Source organism: Phyllostomus hastatus, unplaced genomic scaffold (assembly GCF_019186645.2).
Source record: "Phyllostomus hastatus isolate PE091 unplaced genomic scaffold, TTU_PhHast_1.1 phas_scaffold_1674, whole genome shotgun sequence".
Lineage (NCBI taxonomy): Eukaryota > Metazoa > Chordata > Mammalia > Chiroptera > Phyllostomidae > Phyllostomus > Phyllostomus hastatus.
Window position 1 is genome coordinate 11770494 of NW_025334011.1, and position 24633 is coordinate 11795126.

The 24633-nt window shown below is 42.6% G+C and overlaps 1 protein-coding gene across 16 annotated transcripts in view; it reads right to left on the reverse strand.

Moving 5' to 3' along the window:
- SVIL (supervillin) overlaps window positions 1-24633 on the reverse strand; it is a 213380-nt gene that overhangs the window by 159542 nt on the left and 29205 nt on the right. For all 16 annotated transcript variants that reach the window (XM_045858133.1, XM_045858128.1, XM_045858126.1 and 13 more), the window contains exon 2: window positions 20544-20605. The gene's annotated coding sequence lies outside the window, so the exon portion shown is untranslated. The remainder of the gene's footprint in view (window positions 1-20543; window positions 20606-24633) is intronic.

The following is a 24633-nucleotide window of genomic DNA, read 5'->3' on the forward strand; positions in this document are numbered from 1 at the left end:
GTTAGGAAACTGGAGTAACTGGCCTAGGGTGCCCAGAGTGACCGGGCTGGAACTCGGTCCTGCCACTAATTCCAAGGCAACAAAATTTGCAACATTTGTTGTCCTCTAAGGCCAGGGCATGAAGGGAAACCTCACTCACACTGAAAGTGCACCAGACTAGGACTAAGACAAACATGTACTGGTATTTCCCCTTGTGATTTTCCTAGCTGCTGTAATTTGTATGCAAGATGACTCACACGGTAATAATCCTTACACCCAAAGTGGCTGAGCGCCGGTGTGGAGTTCTGATGGCTCAGCCGGGACAGGGTGCCCATGAACATAAGCACGGCTTTGTCCTTGAGGTCCCAGACTACAGAGGGAAGCCCCTAGTGAATTAGCTGGTAAGCTGGTTAGTGGTTAGGGTTAGTTAGGAAATATTTTACTTTAAGCTACTGAGGTGCTTCCTCCTAGCTCCTCCTAATCAATGTCTATTCAGAACTTCCTGGCATTACCTTTTAAAAAGGTCACCTCAGGAAAGAGTTTGCTCAAGCACAGACGGCCCTAAACTGGGCAGCAGCCAACAACATGCCAGCACTGTAAAGGACCAGAACTGGGGCCAGCTCTGTTTTGAGAAGCCTATGGGAGGCACGGGGTCAGAGCCTACCTTACCTTGTATTGCAAGAACGGGCTTCACCTCCAGAAGCCCAGGCTGAGAGGCAGCTTATGAGGAATTCAGCCTGTTGTGTTCAGAGGTCAGAGGGGAGCTGACCAGTGTGAAGTTCCCACAAAGCAAAAAAACATCAGTGTCACCAGTGCTTGGTGAAATTCAGCCACCCACGGACTCATGACTGGAAGCCACATAGGTGGTTGCGGTAAACACAAACTATTGTTTCAAGTAGGTTGTTTTTGGTGCCAAAAATAAAGTAATTTTCCCTCCTCCTCCATAAATCTGTTTATTACTAAAAAGCTTTGCATCCTTGTGAACTGGACAAGACCAATTTAAACCTCTATTTTCTCCAGGGCTCCTCCTCAGGATACTAACTTGGGGAAGTTCCTGCTTTGGAACAGGGTACTCTCTGTACTGACCACAAAAGAAAGAAAAAAGGAAAGCATCAAAAGGAGAAAATGCTAAGAGGACCAGAAGAAGCTGAGTGCTGAGGGCTGGGTAGGTACACGCACCACAGTCCCTATTCGTAGAGAGTGCCAAGCTCCGCCTAAGTTCGCACATCTGCCTGGCCTTGGCCCCGCCCCTCATCCACCCTCTAGGGCAGGGGTTCTCAAACTAGAGAATGAAGTATAGTTGACTTGAGCTCCACAGCTGTCAGAAAGAAGAAAATCTACGGTGCAGCTCAGGAGCCCACGGACACAGAAGGAGTCTGAAAGTTTAGTTCTAGGATCCAGGTTTGCCCAAAGACAAGGGGAAAACCTCAGTCTCTTGATGACAAAACTTCAGAATATACTTACAGGGAAACAAAACAATAAATCAGCTTTAATATACATAAGATACCCTGGGAAAAATAAAAGAGCAAGACCACAATCAGAGAAGAGTCCAAATCAAGAGACAGGTTGAAGTTTAATAAACTAGTTAAACCTGTAAAAATAAAAACAACCAAAAATGGAAAAAAAGTCCAGGGAAAGCAGGGCGTTGGGGAAAGATGATCCAATATGGCTCGTGCAGCAGGAAGAGCATCTTCCTCAAGCTCAGGCCTTTAAGATCTTGTCTTATCTCTCCAGGCCTCTCTCCACCTTTCTAATTCTTCCAGGTGAAAAATGAACTTATACTTGACTTTCAGATGATGACTGATCCCTATGCAAAAACTCTGACCCAACTTTGTGACTAACTCCAGACCATCTACAGGGAAGACATGCCAGAGAAACATACTTTTACCTTCACATCTCAAAAGACTTAGGTTTGACAGGGGGTGCTCTGAGGTGCCCATAGTGAAGGGACATTTCTGGTATTTTATTCACACTTAACTATTACAGTGGCAGGTGGCTCTTGGTCCACAGGATTTAGCAGGGTCTTGACCCCCTCCACCAGGCATCCAAGGGTCCTCCATTAGAGATCCTTGGGACATGGCTTCTAAGAGAACTGCCTTTTTCTCTGGCTACCTGCTCCTATCTTTCTTTCCCTGGGTGCCTAGGGAAAGGAAAGGAAGTCCTTCAAGATATTTTCCCAGAGCCCTGAGCACTAACTCCCAGAGCCATAGGCATTGCCTCCCACTCTCATATAAATCTCAAGATACACTTCAGGATTCAGCTCAGATACCTCCATGTTCCATGTGGCCTTCCCTGACCACCTAATGTCTTCCTCAGGGACCCTTCTCTGTCCTGAATCTGTGCCAAACATCTGATTATAAATGACCACTATAATTCTCAACCACCCAGGGTTGGAGCAGCTATATCAATCAATCAATCAATCAATAGCATAATTATTATTATTATCTGTAAAAAACAATAAAGTGCCTTCAAGTCAACAAAACCATGTACCTACTAAAAGGTATCCAATTCAAAAGAACCTATGCACCCCAATGTTCATAGTAGTGCTATTTACAGTAGCCGAGTGCTAGACACAGCCTGAGTGACCATCAGTAAACAAGTGGATCAAAAACTGTGGTACGTTTACACAATGGAATAGTATGCAGCAGAAAGAAAAAAGGAGCTCCAACCTTTTGCAACAGCATAGATAAAGGTGAAGAGTATTATGCTAAGTGAAATAAGCCAGTCAGTGAAAGACAAACACCATATGATCTCACTTATAAGAGGAATCTAATGAACAAAATAAACTAACGAGCAAAATAGAACTAGAGGCATGGAAACATGAAACAGACTGACAGTGGCTGGAGGGGAGGAAGGAGGAGGATAATGGAAAGAAGAAGGAGGGACTAGTCAAAGAACGTGTATGAATGACCCATGGACATGGACAATGGTGTGGGGATTGACTGTGGGAGCAGGGAGTGGGCTAGGCAGAGGAAGGCAAAGGGAGAAAATTGGGACAACTGTAATAGAATAACAATAAAAAAGAAGGTATCCATTGACTGGAAACACACAATAACTCACAGACGTCACCATGGGTCTGTAACAATCTAGGGACAGCCCCATTCCATCACACCTCAGACATGTACTTACGATACTGGCACCCATGGTGTCACTCTGCCAGCGTTAATTGTAGGGCCACACAACTTGATGGGGAAACTATTAGTAAGTGACTAGGTTGTCAAGTGTGGAAGCCAAGGTTAGAGGCGAATGAACAATGACCACAGCAGGAATGTCCCCTAGACGATAGGGCAACAGGGACACTGAGCGGGAGGGGCTCCCTTCAAAGATCACTGCGCTCACCACTTCACCTTTATGAAGAGGAAAGGACAGCTCTCAATGACACATGAAACTGCCTTGGCTTCACTGCAATATTGGGGGGCGGTTACAGAAGCTTGAAATAAAACAAATAATATAACATATTAAGAGTATTAACACCAGACCACTTTATTTGTCAAGAAATTTACAGGAGATTTTGTGTCCCTGAACTATTATGATTGTAATATTTTTATACATTAGGATAATATACACCAAACAGTGAATATTTTCCTAAGTACTGAATTTTTTACTAAATAAATATTGATAGTCTTCACTAAGTAAGAGTATACTAATGTGCATGTCAGGTACAACTTGACTGTAACAACTTTTTATACTCTACTTGTCTTAATTGAGAGTTATCTCTATTTCATGTGTATTTATTTTTTCTCTAGAATGACTGGGTTTGTATGAGCCAGAATCTTACCTTGTGTTGCATGTTTTTATTATTCCATAAGCATGAATCCAGTGCTCAACGAACAGACACTCAGAGACTAACAGGGTTGCCGGTGGGCACAGGGCCAAGGCTTTCCCCCGCCCGCCTGTGAGGGCTTCTGGCAACCAGCACATCACCAGCTGCAGGAAGATGCTCACAATCGAAATAGCAACTGACATGGGGACACATGAAGGAGAGGGCGCTAAAATAAGCCCCCAAATCCTCCCTGGTGAGATCCAGAAACACTACCACCCCTCTGTCCTTGGGGATACCTTCCCATGGACATACGATTCTCACTTTATGGGCTCTATGCCACTATTGGGTGAGTTTCCCATATTTTACATTACAGCACAGTTTCCTAAAAGGCAGTGGCAGGTTCTTATACATTTTCAAATATGCTCTTGCAAAATCCTGGGAGGTCTTCCATTCCAAAATTCAAAGGACGTGGGTATTATCCAAAAGTACAGGTGGAAAAACCAAGTTAATGAGCAAAATTCTCAGCTTTAAGTTTTCTCTTTTTTTTTCAAAATTTGTGGTGTCTCCTACTATTTGCCTAATAGCAACCACAAAATGAATAAATGAGTAGCAAGCAAACATTGAAGAAAAACTCAGTTTGCTGTTTGATAGATCTATGTACTTGTGAATATGATTTTACATTATTTTTAGCATCCAAATATAGTGTCATGGACTGAATGTTTGTATTCCCCCAAAACTCATTTGTTGAAATCCTAACTCCCAGTGCAGTGTCATTAGGAGGTGGGGCCTGTGGGAGATAATTAGGTCGGGAGGTGGAGCTCTCATGATGGGATTAGTACTCTTATAAGAAGAGACAAAGAAAGCTTGCTTCTTCTTTTTGCCCTCCACCACGTGTGAACGCAGCTGCCCGAAAATCATGAAGTAGACCCTCAGTGGTAACTTAATCTGCCAACAGTTTGATCTTGGAATTCCCTATTTCTAATACCGTAAGAAATGAATGTGTGTTGTTTAAGCCACCTAGTCTGTGATATTTTGTTATAGCAGCTCAAACTGACGAAGAAATATAGAAACAGACAACTTTATACTTAGTAATTAAGTATATAGATAGATAGATAGATGTGTATACAGGTACATATATACAAAATATATACATATGTATGTATACACACACACACACACACACACAGAGTTGTCCCTTCTTATATGTGGTGGATACACTCTTAAGATCCCCCCGGTGGATGTCTGAAACCACAGTACCAAACCCTAGACAGACTATGTTTTTTCCTGTACATGATAAACTGAAACTATTCTTGCACTTAATAAGGGTTACTGGAACGGGAGCACTGTGACACCGGGACAGGTGATCTGACAACCAAAATGGCTACTGACTAAGGGGAGAGGAGTGTACACAGCATGGAGATGCGGCATAACAGTATGATTCGTGTCCTGGGTGGGACCAAGGGGGATGGTGTGAGATTTCCTCACACCACTAAGAATGGTGGTGCACAATTTAAAACTTTTAAACTGTTTATTTCTGAAATTTTCCATTTACTATTTTCAGACTGTGGTTGAATGTAGGTAACTGACACCACAGAAAGCAAAACTGTGGGTAAGGGGCCTTGTCTATATACACGAATACACATACATACATGTATACATATGTGAGGTCTGTCTGGAAAAAGTCTAGCCATTGTCTGTATAATGAGAATGGTTTGTGTGACATTGATACAATCTGGCAGCCAAGGAGAGTGGAGTTGAATGCATTTATGTGAACAATGATGACTTTGCTATACTAGTCAGTGGAGGCAGTAGACACTGTTGAGTGAACCTGTGTACTGTGTGGCCATCATATTCAAAATGACTAAGTGAGTAAAACAATGAATCTGCATCAAATTCTGCATTAAGCTTGGACATTTCTCCAAGAAAACTATTCAGATGATTCAGAAGGTTGCAGCTATGGACAATTGGTGATTGGCAGCTTCATTTCATCATGACAATGTGCCTGCTCATACATCACGTCTCATGCAGAGTTTTTTGGTGAAACATCAAATCGTCCAGGTGACTCAGCCCCCTTACAGTCCAGATTTGGTGCCCTGTGACTTCTGGCTTTTCCCAAAACTAAAATCACTTTTGAATGGGAAGAGATTTCCAACCATTGATGAGATTCAGGAAAATACAACAGGGCAGCGTATGACAATTGGGAGAACTGTGTAAGGTCCCAAGATTTCTACTTTGAAGGGGACTGAGGCATCATTGTCCTGTGTACAATGTTCCTTGTTCTTCTTCAATAAAGGTCTGTATTTTTCATAGTACATGGCTGGATACCTTCTGGACAGGCCTCGTATATTCGTATGTATAATACCCAAACCCATAATGTCTTAAGCTGCAAGAGAGAAGAAAAGAAGACAACACTTGGACATTTCACAGTGTCTCAAGGAGCACCAAGGCTTCCTGCAATTGGGCTTAAATGTCAACAAGTCTGAAATCACCACATGAGTATATTTTTATAGGCAGTTCAGGAGGCACTCTAAATGTACAGTTGCACAGCACAAAGAGAACGGAGACTCTTCACAGAAGAGAGCGCTCCATTTCCCCTGCCAGGGGCAGCGGGGGCTCCCAGTGGAGGGCATGGGCGTGAAGCAACCATCATGTTCTGACGCCTCTTTGGCCTCCTCAACACTGTCAAGCCATCCAGTTCAGCACTTGATGGAGACAAATATTTTCTGCTGCTCTTTACTGGCTTCACACGTACATGTTTTCACAAATATGAGATAATTATGCTAGGCCTTGCTCTGTTTCCTAACTGAATAATGAACACCAAATAAAAAAAATTATTGATGTGCCAGTTGCACTTGCTAACAGTGTGCACTAGGACTTGGGTTCACTGCCCTGCATGCTCCACCTGTCAACCTCTTGACGGGTAAGGAGGTTGACAATCCACCTGCCTCCTGGCCACTTTCACCTCCTTTCTCTGATCTCTAAGTAATGTCTCTGGGTGCATGTTACACAGGTGGGTCTCAAGAGCTTCAAATATAAGGAGCTCCTTTGTTATGTTATAAATTTCATTACCCTCCCCCCATTCTAGTAATTGCATATTTAGTAGGACAAACAGAAAGGCTACTGTGAATTCAGTAGTGCATCTCACAACTTTGCATTTTATAACTCTCAGCTCTTAGAAGCTCTTAAACTAACAGTGCATTTGTGAGCCCTGAGCTAGCCTGCAGACATGCTTAGAACAACAATGAAATCCTTTACCCCTGTGATAACTCTGAAGTGCACGAACCACTGTGTAGGCTGTGTCAAAGCCTGTGAACACAGGGGCCAGCCCCCCTCCATCCCTGAGGGGCACAGAGGGGCCTGCTAGCTGGCTGCACCCTGAGGCAGTGCCCAAACAGAGGCAATCTGACTGTTCTAGCTGCAAAATAGGAGAGTCAGGCCAAACCTGCTCCCTAGACACGTGGTCACTGCAAAGAAATGTCAGAAGAAAAGTTGCTAAGCTAGGCTGAAAAATAACTATTTTTGTATGGAGGTAGCAACAACAACAACTACAACCAAAAAAAGCCACTAGGAAGAGAGAGAGAGAGATGATGATTAAAAATCTAGTGCACAAATGTCTAACCCTGACAGAGTGATCAGACTCAACCCCTCAAGTAGGGGAAGCAGGGACCGAGGCAGGAGGACAGTGCCCCCCAGAAACCACAGCTGTGCCCTGAGCTTCTGAGACTGAGAGAAAGAACCCAGCCAGACCCAAGATCTGGTGTCACTTAAAAAATGTGTGTCGAGTCAACCTATGTGAGTATTAACACACACCTGAGGATAACCTGAGACTGGATATTATTCTAGGTAATGCCATAACATTCTGGTTCCCACTGTTACCTGAATTTCAGTCATTCTTTGAACAGGTAGCTAGTACTTAGGAACTGTGAAAATGAGACATGTACATGAAAAACAGGTTTTATTGGGGATAAAATTTAGTTAAGAACAATAGCAACAGCAACTAATGCTCATGTATCATTTAAATTTTGCCAGGCACTGTTTTAAGCACTATATAAAAATTAACCACTTAATCACCACTACTAACTACTCTTAGTGTCCCCATTCTACAGATGAGGAAACTAAGGCATAGAGACATTGCCTAAGGTCACCCAGGTAGTTAGTAGCAGCATTTGGCTCCAAAGCTCCCACTTTTAAACACTATGTTACATGTACCACTAATTTAAAAATAGTGTAAAAGCTTTAACAGAGAGAAAAAAACCTGTTTACAAGATTCTACACACTTCATAGTATCTCTAAGATAAATCTATATATCTTTCAATAAATGTATATATCTTTTAATAACCGCAGGGTTTTTTTTACTTCTCTGCCTAGGTCAGAATGAATCTTCACCACTGTGAAAGTCCCCACAGCTGGGAGGAAACATTAGCAATCGCCCCCTAGAGCTGGAGCCGGGGTAGCCACCTTGTACAGATGCCCCCGAGCCTGCTTCGCTCGCATGCAGTCACACGCAGGGCTGCCATTCCCCTCGACATCAGTCTAATCTAGCTCACTACAACCAAGTCCAACAGATGTGAACTTAGCGTTATGTGCAGAGACGGAAAACAGAAACTCAGGCGACCGTGGAGGGTTGAAGGGCTTTTAAATAAAAATAATTTAAAGGTCCAGGTATAAGAGACTGGAACACAAAATTGAGGGGAGAAGTGGAAGGGAGAAATCCTGAGGTTTCATGTTGAGAAGGAAAAGCACTATGGGTACTAGTACTTGGGCATTAAAAAGCAGCTCACAGAATCCTCATACTTTACTGATGGGGATGAAAAACACCACAGCCACATCACAAATCAGTTTGGCCATTTTTTAAATAAAGTTAAACATAAACTTACCATATGACTCAGCAACCCCACTCTTAGGTATTTATCCAAGAAAAAATTAAAATGTATGTTCCCATAAAGATGTGTTACGAGAGTTTCATTTTTAATTGCCATAAACTAAAAATAACCCAAATATTCATCAATTGGTGAATGGATAAGCAAACTCTATATTCACACAATGGAATACTACTCAGCAATGAAAAAGAACAAACTACTGATAACATGCAACATGGGTGAATCTCAAGTGCATTAATCTGAGATTTGAAATGCTATATACAACTTGATTCCATTCATATGATATTTTGGAAAAGGCAAAACTATAAGGATAAAAAAATGGATCAGCAGTTGCCAGGGGCTAAGTAGAGGGACTGATTACACAGGGGCACAAGGAATGTTTCAGGGTGATAAAAATGTGTATTCTGATTATGGTGGTTACACTTAGATTGTGTAAGTGCATGTACTTATCAAAACTCACAGCTGTACACTTTTAAAAATAACGAAGTTCATTGTATGTAATTTATATATTAATACACCTGACTTTTTAAAAGCAAGTCAGCAATTAAGCCAACACAATTATCTCATGGAATGGGGCTACTTTATCTTCTACAAGGTTCTACAAACCATTTAGCCAACCTCCTCTATTAACTACTACCTCCAACTTCTTCTCAGGCAGTATTTATAGGAAGATTACTAGTTGATCATTTGTAGGGGAAAAAGCTTATTTAGTCATATAGAATTTATTAAAGTAACCCCTGAGTGTTTACATAATTATTGGAACTCTCCTACATTAAAAATAGACTTGAGTATGTGGCTCTTTCTCCTAGTGCTAAAAATGTGCCTGCTAGTCACTAAGGAAAGAAGGCAAGTAAGATTCCAATGGCTCTGTCTGTCTACACAGATCGCCACTATAAAACCATTAATTAGCCAAGAAGCTCTGATACTGTGATTCTTACACTGAAGGGAAACCTGGTTACTACTGAAATCTTCAGGGAACTAAATCTAAGCTAAACCTTGACTGTTGAATGGCAACCCTTTAGTAGGACAGGAGACTTTGAAAACATGACTGCACTGTGACGTGGTCTCCACAGGCAGACCCAAAACGATGTGAATGGTTCTGGTTCTTTCCTTCATTCAAAACTGAGCAGGTATATCCTGACTGTTTGTGTGTGCTAGGCACGAAAGATACAATGACAAATGAAAATCCCCATCATTATGGAGCTCACATTCTCTTGGGAGTGACAGACAAATTGTAAATAGATGAATAGACAAATAAACTCATCAATCAATAACAGCCTGAATGTCAACTAATAAGAGCTGGGAAGGAAAAGCAGGGTAAGGGAATGGGGGGCAGTGTAGAGCTTCTATGTTAGAGAAAGAGGTCAGGTGTCTCTGAAAAGTTAGTATCTGAGCACATCCTGGGAGCCTTGGGAAGAGAGCTGGTGAGAACCCAGAAGGAGAGTGTGCCTCAGGAGGAGGCAAGAACTAGTGCAGATTCTCTAGTCTTAAGATGGAAGTGTGACTGCTGAGTCCTAGGGACTAGCAAGGTGGCGAGTGCGGCTGGAGCAAGGGAAGGGAAGAGTGCCTGCAGATGCCAATTAGTGGTAGCTGAGCACAGATTGCATCGGCCCTGCACCAAAGACAGACTTTGGGTTCTATCTGGAGTCACCAGAGGCCACGGTTGGGTGTGGGCAAGAGACTGACATGATCTTGATTTAGTTTTAAAGGATCACTCTACTTGATCTGAGGAAAACAGACTTTGGGGGCAGTAGATGTAGAAGTGGACAAGAAAAAGCAAAGAAGTGGGTAGGAGGCCACCACAGTCATCAAAATAGAGACAGTAAGGCTTAGCCAGGGTGGTGACAGTGGGGGAGATGAGAAGTGGTTAGACTGGTCGGACACCTGGGTGCATGATGGTGCCATTGACTGAGATGAAAGGTGCTGAGATGGAGCAAGTTAGCTCCATATTTAAAAGCTGGGGTCTGAATTACTGGAAAGTGTGTATGCTGTTGCTGTCAGAGAGTTAGAGAGCAGAATTAAAAGAAAGGAAAGGTTAACTGAACCCAAATAACATTATACCTTAAGACTTTCTTTACAATGAAAATAGGCGAGTCAGGACCAGCTGAGATACTAATTTTACCTTGCAGTAGCAACCCCACTGACTAGGTTATTTACTACACGCAGTTAAGAAAAGGATTTCTGTAAGAAACTATCTGTTTTACTAGTGAGCTTTCCAGGAAACAAAGATTTCCAGTGAAGCTAATAAAAACTTCAAAGCTTCCTACAATCCATCAACAATGCTTTGAAGATTCTTTTATTTAACCTTTACTAAAAGGGGGGGAAAAAGTCAGCCAGATTGCAGGATGTGAATATTCTTTTCTAAATTTACAATATAAAAAAGCTTTGTCCGATGGGAAAAAGAAGTCAAATTATAAGACTCTTTAATTGGTTTACATGTTAAAGCCTTTTACGTAAACATTGTTTTGTTCGACATAATCTACATCAAAGCATTTATCTGCTTTACAGATTATTTCCTTCAGCTGCCCTATGATGTCTATGCTGAGGAAGCTCTTTCTGAGTTTCATGAAGAGGCCAGAACAACAGCAACAAATGCACGACGGGTTCAAGTGTGAGGCCTGTCAGTCAGAGTGAGGTACAGTGGCAGGGAGCCCTCAAGGCTCAGCTTCCATGTAATGAGACTTTGTGCACGGCCCAAAATCACATCTGCCTCGTTCGAGACAAGGTTCATGCCCAGGATCCAAATCAAAAGAAAGAGTTTAAATTGTTTTGACTGGAATAACTGTAGCCTGCTAACTCCCACATTTTCCATCTCTTCCTCCCCACCCCACACTCCAATTCAATCCCGAGGGCAACAGCAAAGAGCCTGTTGGGGAACCAAATTAAAACCCTCCGGGGCTCCAAGCACAGGCACCTCCAGTGATGGCAGCTGCAGACGTCACTTTTAATCTATTTGCATTGGTGGGAAAATGTTTCAGTCCAGTTCAAACCATCTGAACTTGAAACAATCTCATAAATTTAGTCTGCTTTTGGTTTTTCAAAAGTTTTACTCAAAAGAACTTAGTCCTTCAAAGTAGCCATACTCATCCAGTTCCCATCATCAGCTTCCCAATGTTTCCTTTCGGGAACATTTCTGGAATCCGTTCGTGGTTTTCCAGTGTTTCCCTACCACTCTCTGTGTCTTAGGATCTCTTCTCAAAGATCTCTTCTCAAAAAAATTCACCATTTTGCTGCACAGCAGCGATTTTCAACTGGTATGCTATAAAAAATTTTAAAACCTGCAGCACCTGACTATTTAGTCAGGGGCACGGACCTCTTTTCCCTTAGGTTGTCAAATTAAAAAATGACAGCAGCCAACGCAACAATAACTGTCCGGTGTGAATGAATCAATATTATACCTATTTATTTTGTCAGATGGGCAAAAAATACATTTTGGGGGGGTTGCAGAATTTTACTAATTAGCTTATGTGTGCCATGAAATGAAAAAGGTTGAAAATCACTGCTCTACAGGATTCCTTACTCAAATCTTCAAATTTAGTGACTTTTCCCACAGTATCAGCAATTGCAGACAGAATTTTCTAGCTCGCTGTTTAAAATGTCAAGATGTGTTCTGCTTTTTAATCGGGACTTAGAACTTCCTTTCACACAGCCCCTCAGCGTTACACTAACCAGATGTTTCTGCTTTTTCCCAGAAGGCAGCAGCTTCAAGGCTTTGGACCCAAGGCTTCTCCCAGGTCAACAGTTCAGATCTTTACCTTATTTTTCCCCAATGATTCCAGACCAATCTTCCCTATTTCTTTTTCCTTTCTTTCTTTTTTTTTTTTTTCCAATCTTAAGAGTTAAAGCACCAACAATACCCTCAAAATGTCAAATACTCTGCCAAGACTGAATTGCTGTGGTTTTCTCTTTGGACTCATCTGTAATGACCTAAAGATGTATTCTATTTGGATTTTCAGGGGTCTGTTAAATATTAATCACAACGATGTGAAATGTTCGAAAATTAGGTCAGTCTGAATTTCCACTATTAATCTCGTCTGCTATTATTTCTTGGTGAGAATCTATAACCCATTGTGAAGCTGTCACTGGCCACTTGAGAAGCAAACAAGCTCCCTCTCCAGCACTATTCCAAAACAAAATGGTAGCCGTAATTGCCATTCTAGAACAGGAGTCAGCAAACTGCAGCCCATGGGCCAGATCCAACCCACCGACTATTTTTATCAGCAAAGCTTGATTGGAATACAGCCATGCTCATTGGTTTCCCCATGGCTATTTTCACACTACAGTGGCAGAGTGTCAACGAATCATCATGACAGAGACCATGTGGTCCAACAAGCCTAAAATACTCTCATTCTTTCCATTAAAAGTTTGCCCGCCTCTACTTTAAAACCCATGACTTCTAAGACAATATAAATCCCACTCTAAGTGGTTTTGCAAGTTACTTAATTAGAATATCATTTTCCTCAGGGTAAAAATTAAACAACAGAGTTACACAGGAAAGTGCTCAGCACAGTGCCTGAGGTTCAGTAGGCAATTAATAATACGTGACTCCTTCTTCCACTTGCCAAACTGCTTCTGGTCCCTTGGTACCTGGTTTAAGAGTCTTTGTCTCAGCTGTATTCTCCCAGCAGAGTTGGAAATTTTCTCTTCTTGGCACCACAGTTTACTTTGCCACTGGCTACTGCATACTCTCATTATCTACCCACTCTCCTCTCTTCCCAGCTAGACTGTGGATTCCTCTGGGAAGTGCCATTTCTGATTTGCCTTTGTTCTCCAGTGTCTGACACTTAGTAAGATCCTAGCAAAGATTTTTTCAGATTGAGTGAAGAAATAATAAATCAACACTAGAAATATTCTTAATTCTAAAAGATGCCATGTAAAGATCACTAATAATATTATTAATATTAGTAAATAATATCAGGATTCCCAAACTGAGTCTCACAAATAATGAACAACTTTTTGGTCACTGATTTAACATTACAACTTACTACATATTATGGAAGTTTTATTGAACAGACGTAGGGCAAGTTGACACTGCAACCGTGAGTAGGTACAAAGACCTTCCTAGAATGCAAGCAAGCAATAATGACTCTTATTTAAACCCAACAACTTAAAAAAAATCTCTAACCAAACCTCTTATCTTTGAATGACAATAAAAAGTGTGATATTCTTTGTCTATAACAAGTCTGAATTTAAGATTCCTAATAATAGTGATACACCATAAATAAATTCTTTGAAAAGATAGTTGTTTTTGTTTTTCATGGATTTAGTTAAAAGAGATTTATTCATTTAAAAATGAGTCAGGCACTGAACTAGGCAGTGAGGATATAATAGTAAAGAAACAAAAGATCCTGCCCTTGCTCTAGTAAAATAAATGAGCTTAGAGATATCTTAGAATTAATTTCGACAGGTTATTCTTTGAGTTATTTGTATGCCATAAATTTTCCATTATATTATATAACATAAAAAACTAAGAGGGCCTCATGTTTCCAAAACAGAGATAGGTTTCCGTCTTGGACTGTTCCTATTGTTGCTATAACAAATTACTATACACTGGGTGGCTTAAAAGCAACACAAATTTATTATCTGCATTCCAGAGGTTCTCACTGGGCTAAAAATCAAGGTGTTGGCAGGGCTGGTTCCTTCTGAAGGCTCCAGGGGAGAATCCATTTCCTTCCCCTTTCCAGCTTCTACCGTTCGCCTGCATTCCTTGGCTCATGGCTCCTTCTTCCGTCTTCAAAGCGACACAGGTTTGGAGACTTCAGCACATGGCCTCACTCAGACACAGACTCTCCTCTCTCGATCTTTCACTTCAGAGGGCCCTGTGATTACACTGGACTCACCTGGGTCCTGGGTCCCAGGTGGATTGTCCAGGATAACCATTCCATGTCAAGGTCAGCTGACCAGCAATTCCTATTGCCACATAACCTAACATACTCACAGCTTCTAAAGATCAGGATGTGAACCATGATTCTTAGGGGAGCCATGCTTATTTCTACCACACATATCTTTGCAGCAATCATGTCAATGAGCCCAGCCACATGTATGACCCCACATGAAACTGGGAACACCATGACTGCTAGGAGCCAGCTCTCCCACTTGCTAGAACATTATTCCTACCCACACAGTCCCCTAGCACCTCACATCAGACACACACCACCTGTGTTCTTCTACATGCTCCATCAGAGGGAGTGCCCATCTCCTAGCCATCAAACCATGTTTCATCCATGGCCTCAATTCATCTAAGAATAAAACTAGTGATTTTCCTCTTGCCCTCCAAATTAAGGGAAAAAAATTTCCTGGGTGCTGGGGTTCAGCTGGTTGGAGTGCCATCCCATACACTGAAAGTTGTGTGTTTGATTCCAGATCAGGGCACATGTCTAGACTGCAGGTTTGCCCCTCTGTTAGGGCATGTATGGGAGGCAACTATTCAATGTTTCTCTGTCACATCAATGTTTCTCTCTCATCCTGTCCCCACCCCCTTCCTCTCTAAATGAATAAATAAATATCCCAGGTGAGAATTAAAAAAAAATAAGGGGAAACCACTCCCTCTCCTCCAGCTTTCTGTGCGAATGAAGGATAAACCTCCATTGCTTAGGTTGCACAAGGACTTGTTGATGAGTAAAGATTTATTCACCTATCTCCTTTTATTGTGTTAGATAAGCATACATGTGTTCATTCTTCTGCTTTTAAAGTTCAAATAGGTGTGTGAGTATATGTGTACACATGCATGTGTGCATGCTATAAATCCTTGAGAGCAAAGACTATTTAACTTGCTAAATGTAAGCACTTAGTGAATACCAGTCCAATAAGCAAAGACTGAGCAGTCTTTGACTATGATAATGAGACAGGACATGCTCTGAGACTATACACAGAGCCTTGCAGAGATTTCCTCTGGTCAAAGGAAAGTGGAAAGAGCCTGTAGAGCAGCAGGCTGCAGCAGGGAAGGGGAGGTCATCCTGGGCCCTGAGACATCACCTTAGAGGACAGGAGCAGCTGGCTCTTGGAACACAGAGCTGGATTCTGGCTTGAAGGAATGGGGAGCCAGCTCTTCTCTTTCTGACAACAGCCTTTGGCCACACATGGTGCTCCATTCCGGCTGGCACACGCCTAGGACTTAGCGCCCATGTGGCCGCAGGGAACAGACTTTCCAGCTCTCCTTTCTTGCTGGCACTAGCTGTGACCCTGGGGACTGGAGGCATCTGCTGAGAACCAGCCCTGGTCACTTGTACAAGAGTTCTTCCCAGGTCATCAGACCTCATCTGTCCACTAGACAGAGATTACATACCTTGGAAACATTCCAAAACAAAGGTTTATAAAATACCTTGATCAACTGGGTGTTTAATAACTGCTATTTAATTGTGATCATTTCTGAAATTTCAAATTAAAAAAAAATTAAACTTAACAGACAGTCTCCATGTGACTGTCTCAGACAATGTCCTTTTCCTTAAATTCTCCCTCTTCCCCCTCAGCTCAGCTGCCACTCCTGGCCTGGGGACACAGACCCAAAGAAGACATGTTCACTCTCCACCCCAGAGCAATGCTTCTGTGTATAGGAGGTGAAAACTTTGGGAGATTTCCATCTCTCCTCTTGTTGGCTATGCACTGAAACATCCCCAAACCAAGGAAAAAGTTCTATCTGGAGAATCAGGCCTCACCCAGCCCCAAAAGCAGTGAATAAAGCCTTTTTTTCCCTAGGAAAGCGTGGTAACTTCAATTTACATGCTGTACTCCTCTCTGCATCAGGTGGGACTTCATTAAATATTGTTAGAAAAACAAACTAAAATGAAAAGTATTGAGGACACAGTGGCAAGTTTCATGATGAATCATCAGAAACTCAGACATTTCTAAACCCCTGTGTGTTAGGGGCAGTGCCCAGAAGCCTCCTCCCCAACAGGTGCAGCTGACCCGGATGGCTTCTTTGAGGAGGCACCTGAATGACACTGTTAGGGATCAGCTGGGTGTAGCCCATAGAGAAGGAAGGGCGAAGGCGCTCCAGAGAGCAGAAACAGCATGTGCAAGGCCCTAAGGCTGAGACCGAGCTTGGTATTCTCAGAAAGCTGATAGTAATTATGCATGACTAGAATGTGGTACAACAGGACAGGCCTTGGAAGCCGGCATCAGAAGGGCCCTGTGTGCCAGGCTGAGATGTCAACCCGGAGGCTACAGCCAAAGACTTAGGCTCGAACAAGTACACTGTGCATATAAGAAGGGTGACAGAGCGCAGTGCCAGATTGGAAAGGGCAAGGCAAGGGGGAAGGAGGGAGATGGTGGTCACAGGTGAGGCGTCCACCTGGGGCAGCATGCTGGGCATTACCTGCTGGGCTTGCCCCACTAGACGCCCCAGGGAGGGGAAGCACGGGACACTGCAAGGCTGAAATGAGGGCAGTCTCCCTGGAGGAGGGGCAGGTAAGCTGGCAGGATGTTCTTTCATTTGCAATTGGCATTGCAGGGAATAGGATTTTTTAACTATATTGTATTGATTATGCTATTCCAGTTGTCCTATTTTTTCCTCCCCTTTGCCCCCCTCCGCCCACTACCCTCATTCCCCCAGCAACCCTCCCACTTAGTTCATGTCCATGGGTCATACATATAAGTTCTTTGGCTTCTCTATTTCCTATACTATTCTTAACATCCTCCCGTCTATTTTGTAACTACCACTTATGATACTTATTCCCTGTACCTTTTCCCCCATTCTCCCCCTCCCTCTCCCCACTGATAACCCTCCATGTGATCTCCATTTCTGTGATTCTGTTCCTGTTCTAAGAAAAAGAAGATAAAAACTATGAACAGTAGAATGACAACAAACTCACAACTATCAACAAGGGAATAGGATTTTGACTGGTAAGTTGGGAAGAGGCTGACCAAGGAGCACGGAGAACGGAACTGTGGTGCAGCGGCAGGGCGAGGCTGGGAAGTGAGCCTCAGGGCATGTGTAGGAGAGGACGGAGGACACATCGGCAGCAGTTATGCAACACAGCATGAGATCTTCATGAATACACGGGGTGAGGAAGAGAGAGGCTCTAGCTACCTCGCTGCAGAACCCGACATGCAAAGGCGAGACAATTTCTAGTCACAATGGCACACGTGCATATGTGTGTGTGGGAGAGAGAGAGGGAGAAGGGAGAAAGGAGCACAAGTCCACGGTTTCATTAAATAAACATTTCATGACTGTCTCAAAATTATTCATCGGCTGACAAAAAGACAGCTATATTGTGCCTTGAAGTCCTTGGACCCTCATTTAGCATAGAGGTTCTGGGAAATTCTGGTCACCTCCCTCCTCCTTATGAGCACCTGGGAGGGGAAGCCAAAAGACCAAACCTTACCTTCCGAGCACCTACTCAACAATATTATTAGATCATCAGAATTAGATTTGATTCTCCCATCAGCCAGACTCTGTATCTGCTACATACCAAATTACGCACACTGCAACGACGCTCCCTCTGTGCTCACTCACTTATTTAACAGAGGCAGGCTTCGAGGACAGGCATGAAAGAGAAACCAAAGGCCCACCCCAGCCCTGTCAGGGCCGGAATTCCGCCTCTGTGAGACTTACACACACTTTCTCACCGTGACAGCAGCACACGCCCTTCCTGCCTCCCCGCCCCTACTCCACCCAGCCACAGAGGCTTCCTGGGAGGGGCTGGTGAGCACTGAAAGTAAAAAAGTCCTGTGTGGACACCAATGCTAGCTTTTGCGACCCTTCCACGTTTCATTTGTAAGCATCTTGAAAAGAATCTTCTATGCTTGGAGTAGCAGATAAGCACAGCTTAAACTACAGTCACCCGTGCAGTGACAACACAACACGCCATTTCCATAGCCCTCTAAGAGAGCCCTCTAAGAGAGGAGACAGAGGTGTGCTATCACACCCCACAGGCCGGTGGCCAGTGAAGAGAGGAGCTGCCATGTCAGCCAGGCAAGAAATCCACAGATGAAGGGACTGGACCTATCCCCAGGGAACTTTTGGTTTGGTCCAGGAGATGCATTTATTACCTCATTAAGTAAATGTGCATTGAGTGCACTATGCCCCTGACACTGTTTTAGTCACTTAGCATGAAGTTGCAAACAAAACAAAAAAATTCTCTGCCTTGTGGAGCTCAGCTACTAGTGGTAAGTGAGGAGATACCTTCACTGCACATCGTTGATGAAAGGAACCAACCCGAGGACAGAAGGTCAGGACACAGTGGCGCTGTATTTAGAAGAAGGGGGAGGAAACACAGTCTGCTGGAGTAAGGGAGGCTTCATGGGAAACGGGAGCCAGAAAACTTGGTTAGAACTCCCATAGGCCTTTATAGTCTCAAGTGTGCATCACCTCCATGGATGGTCGTGGGGCACTTAGACATTTTCAAAGACAGTTAGCACATGGTGCTTTATCTCATGTTTAATGTCAGTGCTCCTGCTGCCCCCAGGAATGGCCATGGGAGGCAGACCCTAGGGGTTCCAGGGTGGCAGAGTGGGTGGGTGGGGTTCCAAGACCAAGAGGAGGTCCTAACAGCCAAGGGTGTAACCAACTCGTGGGGATCTTCTCTCTTGAAACCTAACACACCACACACACGAGTCAGACAGCCATCCTGAAGGGCCTGCTGAATGCCACACTGCCAGGCCTGGGGGTCCATCCCGTCCACACAGACACTCTCGGTGGGGACAGCCCTCCAAGGTCAGGAGGGCTGCAAGGGAGCCAGGCAGGAACTGTGCTTGAGAAGGACAGCATCAAGAACAACACCCCAAAGCACAACAGACGCACAGGAAAAGACAAGTGCAATAATCTAGCTGAATATCTCTGCTTAATTTTTTAAATGTGTGTGTGTTGGGGGGCGGGGGGGAACTTTCCTTCATTTGGGCCATTAATTGAGAAATTCTTTTGGGATGAAACAAGCTTCAAAAACCTTCTTCGGGTCTCAGCCAGGCTCCCCTGAAGCAGTATGCCGGTCAGACAGATGTCCAGCCTCTATGGAAGTATCTCCAATCCAGGGAGATTTTCCTCCAGGCAAAGTTACCTGCTTATCAGATGGTCCAAGGTTTCAAAAATTCTCCTTTTGTTTTTTTATATCCTCAGTCCACTGGCCCTGGGACCAACAGGACTAAAAAGTGTATCAGTATGAATTTAAGTATGGTTTCTTTTTAACTAAATCCAATCACTAAGCAGAACACTTAAAGAAGAGGGGAAAACTAATTGCTACTTTGAGAACTGCTGAGCAGGAATTGTGATTGTCCCGAAAAACAAAGTATTGTGAATAGACTTTAGAAACACAATCTTTTGAAAACCAGTACGTTTCTGAGACCTGAGCTCTCGGCGGAGTTCTGGGAAACGGGACCGAGGGCCTCCAGATAACCAGTTCTCACCTGGAGAGGACGACCAGCTTCGACTAGCCGGCCGGGGAGAGGAGCTGCCCCCCAAAGCCCAGCCAAAGGAGGAACTGGCACACCTCCGGGCCATCGGTTGTCACGGGGCTTTAATGAGCTGAGACTGGGGAAAGCAGCAAAGCACCTCGTTGTTGGGTTTCACCAAATGTGCATGTCATTATAACGAGTCTCTACAGTCGAGCTGTCTTTCTATAACTTATGTCCTGGATTCTCTCATTCTCTCTCTCCGTGAGGGGACGTCACGCAGACAGGCACGGGAGACATGCTCAGGGAGGTGGTCTAAAAAAAGGAGTGAACTGCTTGGCCGGGTCACACCTTAATCCTCAGGAATACCTACCTGGGAAAGCTTATTTCGGAAGAATATGGTATGTTTTGTTTTTTAACAATCACATAACTAAATCAGAATGGTACCAGTTATTTTTTTGGTGAGAGAAAATGTCCCAGCTCTCGGTTTTTGTTCGAGGCTGTTGCAGCTGGCCTCCACCACATGCTGCAAACCCACTGTGAAACCATCAATAATCGCCCTGCATACTATCACTCCAAACACAAAAAGAATTCACCTGCACTTCATGGGCTTCTTCTCTAGGTTTAGAAAACAGCCAGTCTTCAGTGTAGCTAGAATCTAGAAGAAAAAAAAGATTTAAAAATTGTAGGTTGTAACTTCCAAGGCTGAGAAACATACATATATGAAGTGGAATAAATTAGTTGTGCCTCAGTTAACCTCTGAAAATACTGAACTTCACCTACTGCATCAGTATGCCCCATTCTCCTGTGACCTAGCACAATGAAATTTTAAATTGACGTGGAATGTTTATAATTCTCTAGGTGTTTTTCTTAGTTGGCAATTTAAATCAAAACTAAAATGGCCTTGATTGAATCTACTTTAACCTGACTTAACTTGAAACATTTGCCATTAGCTACTGTAAACAACCCAGTCACCCCAATTTCATCAAAGCATAGTTCCCCTTCTTGCCCAAACCCTCTCAGTATTATGGCAAGTTATGTCAAACGAGCATTGCAGACAATTCACCCACATGTGCAGAGGAAACAACCTACATGCACAGACCAAAGTAGATATTATAACTAGGAAGGAAACGGTGCCAAGTATACTTCCTTTATTTTTTTAACATTTTTTTAATTTTTAAACTTTTTCAATTACAGTTTACACGTAATGTTATTTGTATTAGTTTCAAGCTTCCTTTATCTTGATGAGAGGTAACAGATTCAGTTACAATGGCTGAACAAACTATTATTCCCTAAGGATGCACTGAAAATCTCCAAGATCTTGAGTTAAAATGAAAACTGCTGCAATTTTTAATAATGCAGGATTAGCCAATTCAGTCTGTGTGTGCTTTGCTGCCGTGCACACATCTGCTCCATGAGATGGCCTCCCCTCTGGCTTTGTTCTCTGCACCAGACTGAGTGCAACTTCAGGAACCCCCAGCCCCACGCTTCCCGGGTGATCAGATCCTCGGTGTGGCGTGCAGGGGCATCCAGGCACCTGAAAATGCCATCCAGAGCCCTGGTTTTCTGAGTGCTTCTCTGCTTCCTTTGTTATTAAACACCAGACTCCCCAGGATTTGCCCTTTTTGGCTGCAGCAAAACACAATGTTCTTCCAATTTTCCTTATTCTTCCCCTTGCTCCATTTAGCCAGATGCTTTGCTTGAGTTTGCTTCTTCCTGTTTATAGCTGCAGGAAAAGGCTCTTAAGTACTGAAATGCACCCAGAACAGTGCTACATGTGAGATGCTTTTTAGACAAAATTGTTCAGTAGCCAGGATACATTGGTCAACATATATTTAAGTATATTAAAACACATGTACACAATGGACTGCCAAGAAGCTATTAAAACTGATAAATGTGGCCCTGGTTGGGTGGCTCAGTTGGTTGGAGCATTGGCTCATACACCAAAAGGTTGGGGGTTCAATTCCCAGTCAGGGCCTATACCCAGGTGGCAGTTTGATACCTGGTCAGGGCACGTATGAGAAGGCAAATGATCAATGTTTCTTTCTAACATCAATGTTTATCTTTCTTTCTCTCCCCCTTCCTCTCTCTCTAAAATCAATAAACATGTTTTTTAAAAGAAAACAAAGGTAAATGTGAAAAAGAGAAAGCTATTAAGATTGCAGTAAATAGAAAAATACTTATGAGAGATACCACTATTGAAAAGAGCAGAATTTAAAATTGTTCGAAAGTGCTGAAATTACAACTTTACCAAAAGTATAATATCATATGGATGCAGCTATTGAAATTATAAATTTATACATATAAAACTAAAACAAGTTGATTGACAACTATTAAATTCTAGGAGTCTATGAAAACAGTGATAAAGCTCTTGCCAGGTTTAGAACATCCAATCACAGAATGCTATGATGAGAAGGGACGGGAGTCGAGCTCAATCTTCAGCTGAGGTAGTAAATTTACACCAAAAGAAACGCAGTAACTCGCCCGTGATCACAGCGCCCCTCACTGGGAGAGCTGAGACTGGCATGGAGCTCTCTGTGTCCTCTTGCCAGAGCACAGCGTAGGGGATTCATGGACACAAGCCAGGATGCCCTCATTATCTGAGCGTCGTTATCCAAACCGCGACACAGGTAGGAACGTTTCCAGGGAAGCTTGCCTTCAAACACTAAAATATTTCCTAATCACCAAGTATTTTATGACTGAATTGCCAAGCAAAATCCTGTCTTTGTTCACCATCAGCACCTACACCTCACCTATTAGTCTTGCAAGTACATCCACTGCAGAGTGAAGTTGCAAATATTTCCCCCCAAACACAGAATTTTATGAGGTCAAACAAAATGACATCAGGGAATGTGTCCAGTAACAGGTGAAACAATGGCAAATGGGGAGTGAGCAGTGTGATGGGGAAACAGTCATTTAAGAGAGAAAACTTCTAAGTTGGTGGCAAAAGAGGGATTGCAATACAGGAGTTTAATATTCAAGAACCAAAAAGGTCCAAAGAAAAATGAGCAGGACGTCAGGTATTTTGGTAAAACTGACCACTGTGAAGATGTGATGCAAATGTCAAATGTGATGAAGTTCCACAGTGTACAGTCATACAACTTTGTCCGAAGATGTGCTCCTCGCAAAACCATCAACACTTGACTCTTGCACCGCTCGCTCATTCTGAGAGAGCCATGGCCGAAACGATCACCTACGTTCTGTTAAACATGAACTAGAATAAATATATTTTCATAATTTTTGTGGGTTTTTTGTAAGATAAAGTCCCAAAACTTTTTTTCATTATATTATGAAGTTTTGATCCCATGTAAGTGGATTCACTTTAAATAGTTTTTTTTTCTGGTTTAATTATCCTCAAGGGTAATAGGGACCTGCTATAGAATCTAGAATTTGCTTGAAAGTATAAATCAGTAATATGGATGATATTTATATCATTAGAAGCCAAGTGCACATTTTAGAGGCAGGAAATTCGAATGAGAATATGAAATATTGAGGGACACTATGTTTTTATTTGCTCCTCTGTCATAAAAAATAATGCACTTACCAATTTATTTTATGCAAAATAAAGATTAAAAATCATACCTGACTATACTTGTTTCAATTCTTTTAAAAAGTGTCAAAAGTATAATAATGTATTTACCATCTTGAATTAAATAATTATATTTCCAATTTTATATCCTATTTTATTTAAACAAAACCATGGAAAAATTTTCAGAAATTTCTTAATAGTTGCTTATTTGCCTATTGTGAATAATTCTACCATCTGCAACTATCTGTGGTTCTATATAATTCATGGCCTGAACTTCACCTGGGAACAATCAAGTTGGCTGAGTTTTCTGATGTTCAACATGTTTGTCACACAAAAATAGTTACTATTCAGGAATGTCTACCATTCACTTAGATAATAAAGGCTATTCCGGTGTTATAAAAACATGAGGCTCATTTTAGAGGCATTAGTTATTCAATGGAACATTTTCTTCTAGAAGAATGAGAACAGTGAAAAAATTATTTTTTCCATTAAATAAAACTGCAACATCCTAGAGCAGGTATCTTTTCCTTTGCTGTCTAAATATGTAACAATATTAGGAATCTAAATAATCAATAATAAACAACTTAAAGTATGTGGGATAATATATAATTTTTGAAGATTTACTTACTGGGGACTTTCCAGCTTCTGTGACCTAAATAATAACACATGATTCAGTTCCTGCACTAATCCTGTCTCAGAAGTCAAGACTGAGATTACCGCCTTGCTCTTCCTTGTCAAGTTTGCTTAGCGCTCAGATGCGAGTGAGTAACTGTGTGGCTCAGGATTAAGATGTGACTAATAGTTCCTTCCAGGAAGGACAACAGAACTCCAGCTCCAACCACCAGAGGCCAAAGACGAAAACATGGAATACCTACCATGCTCTATTGTACTCACTAATTTATGCCCCCACTGTGGTCTCAGAACAAGAAAGAGAAGCTGCTCAAAATCACCCTCTCAAGTACTGGAGACTCCGGCCAAGCAAATCAGATGAGACCTCCAGCATTCCCTCCTGAACGGAATTAGGGAGCACCTGGACATTCTAGGTCCAGGCAGTCGACTCCCTGCTCTAGCTCACTCAGGTAAGTTACTGTCAACCCCAGTGAAGAACCTGGGTTGTTCACAGCTACAAAAGGGTGTTTTTGTGCCGGGAAGCTTGA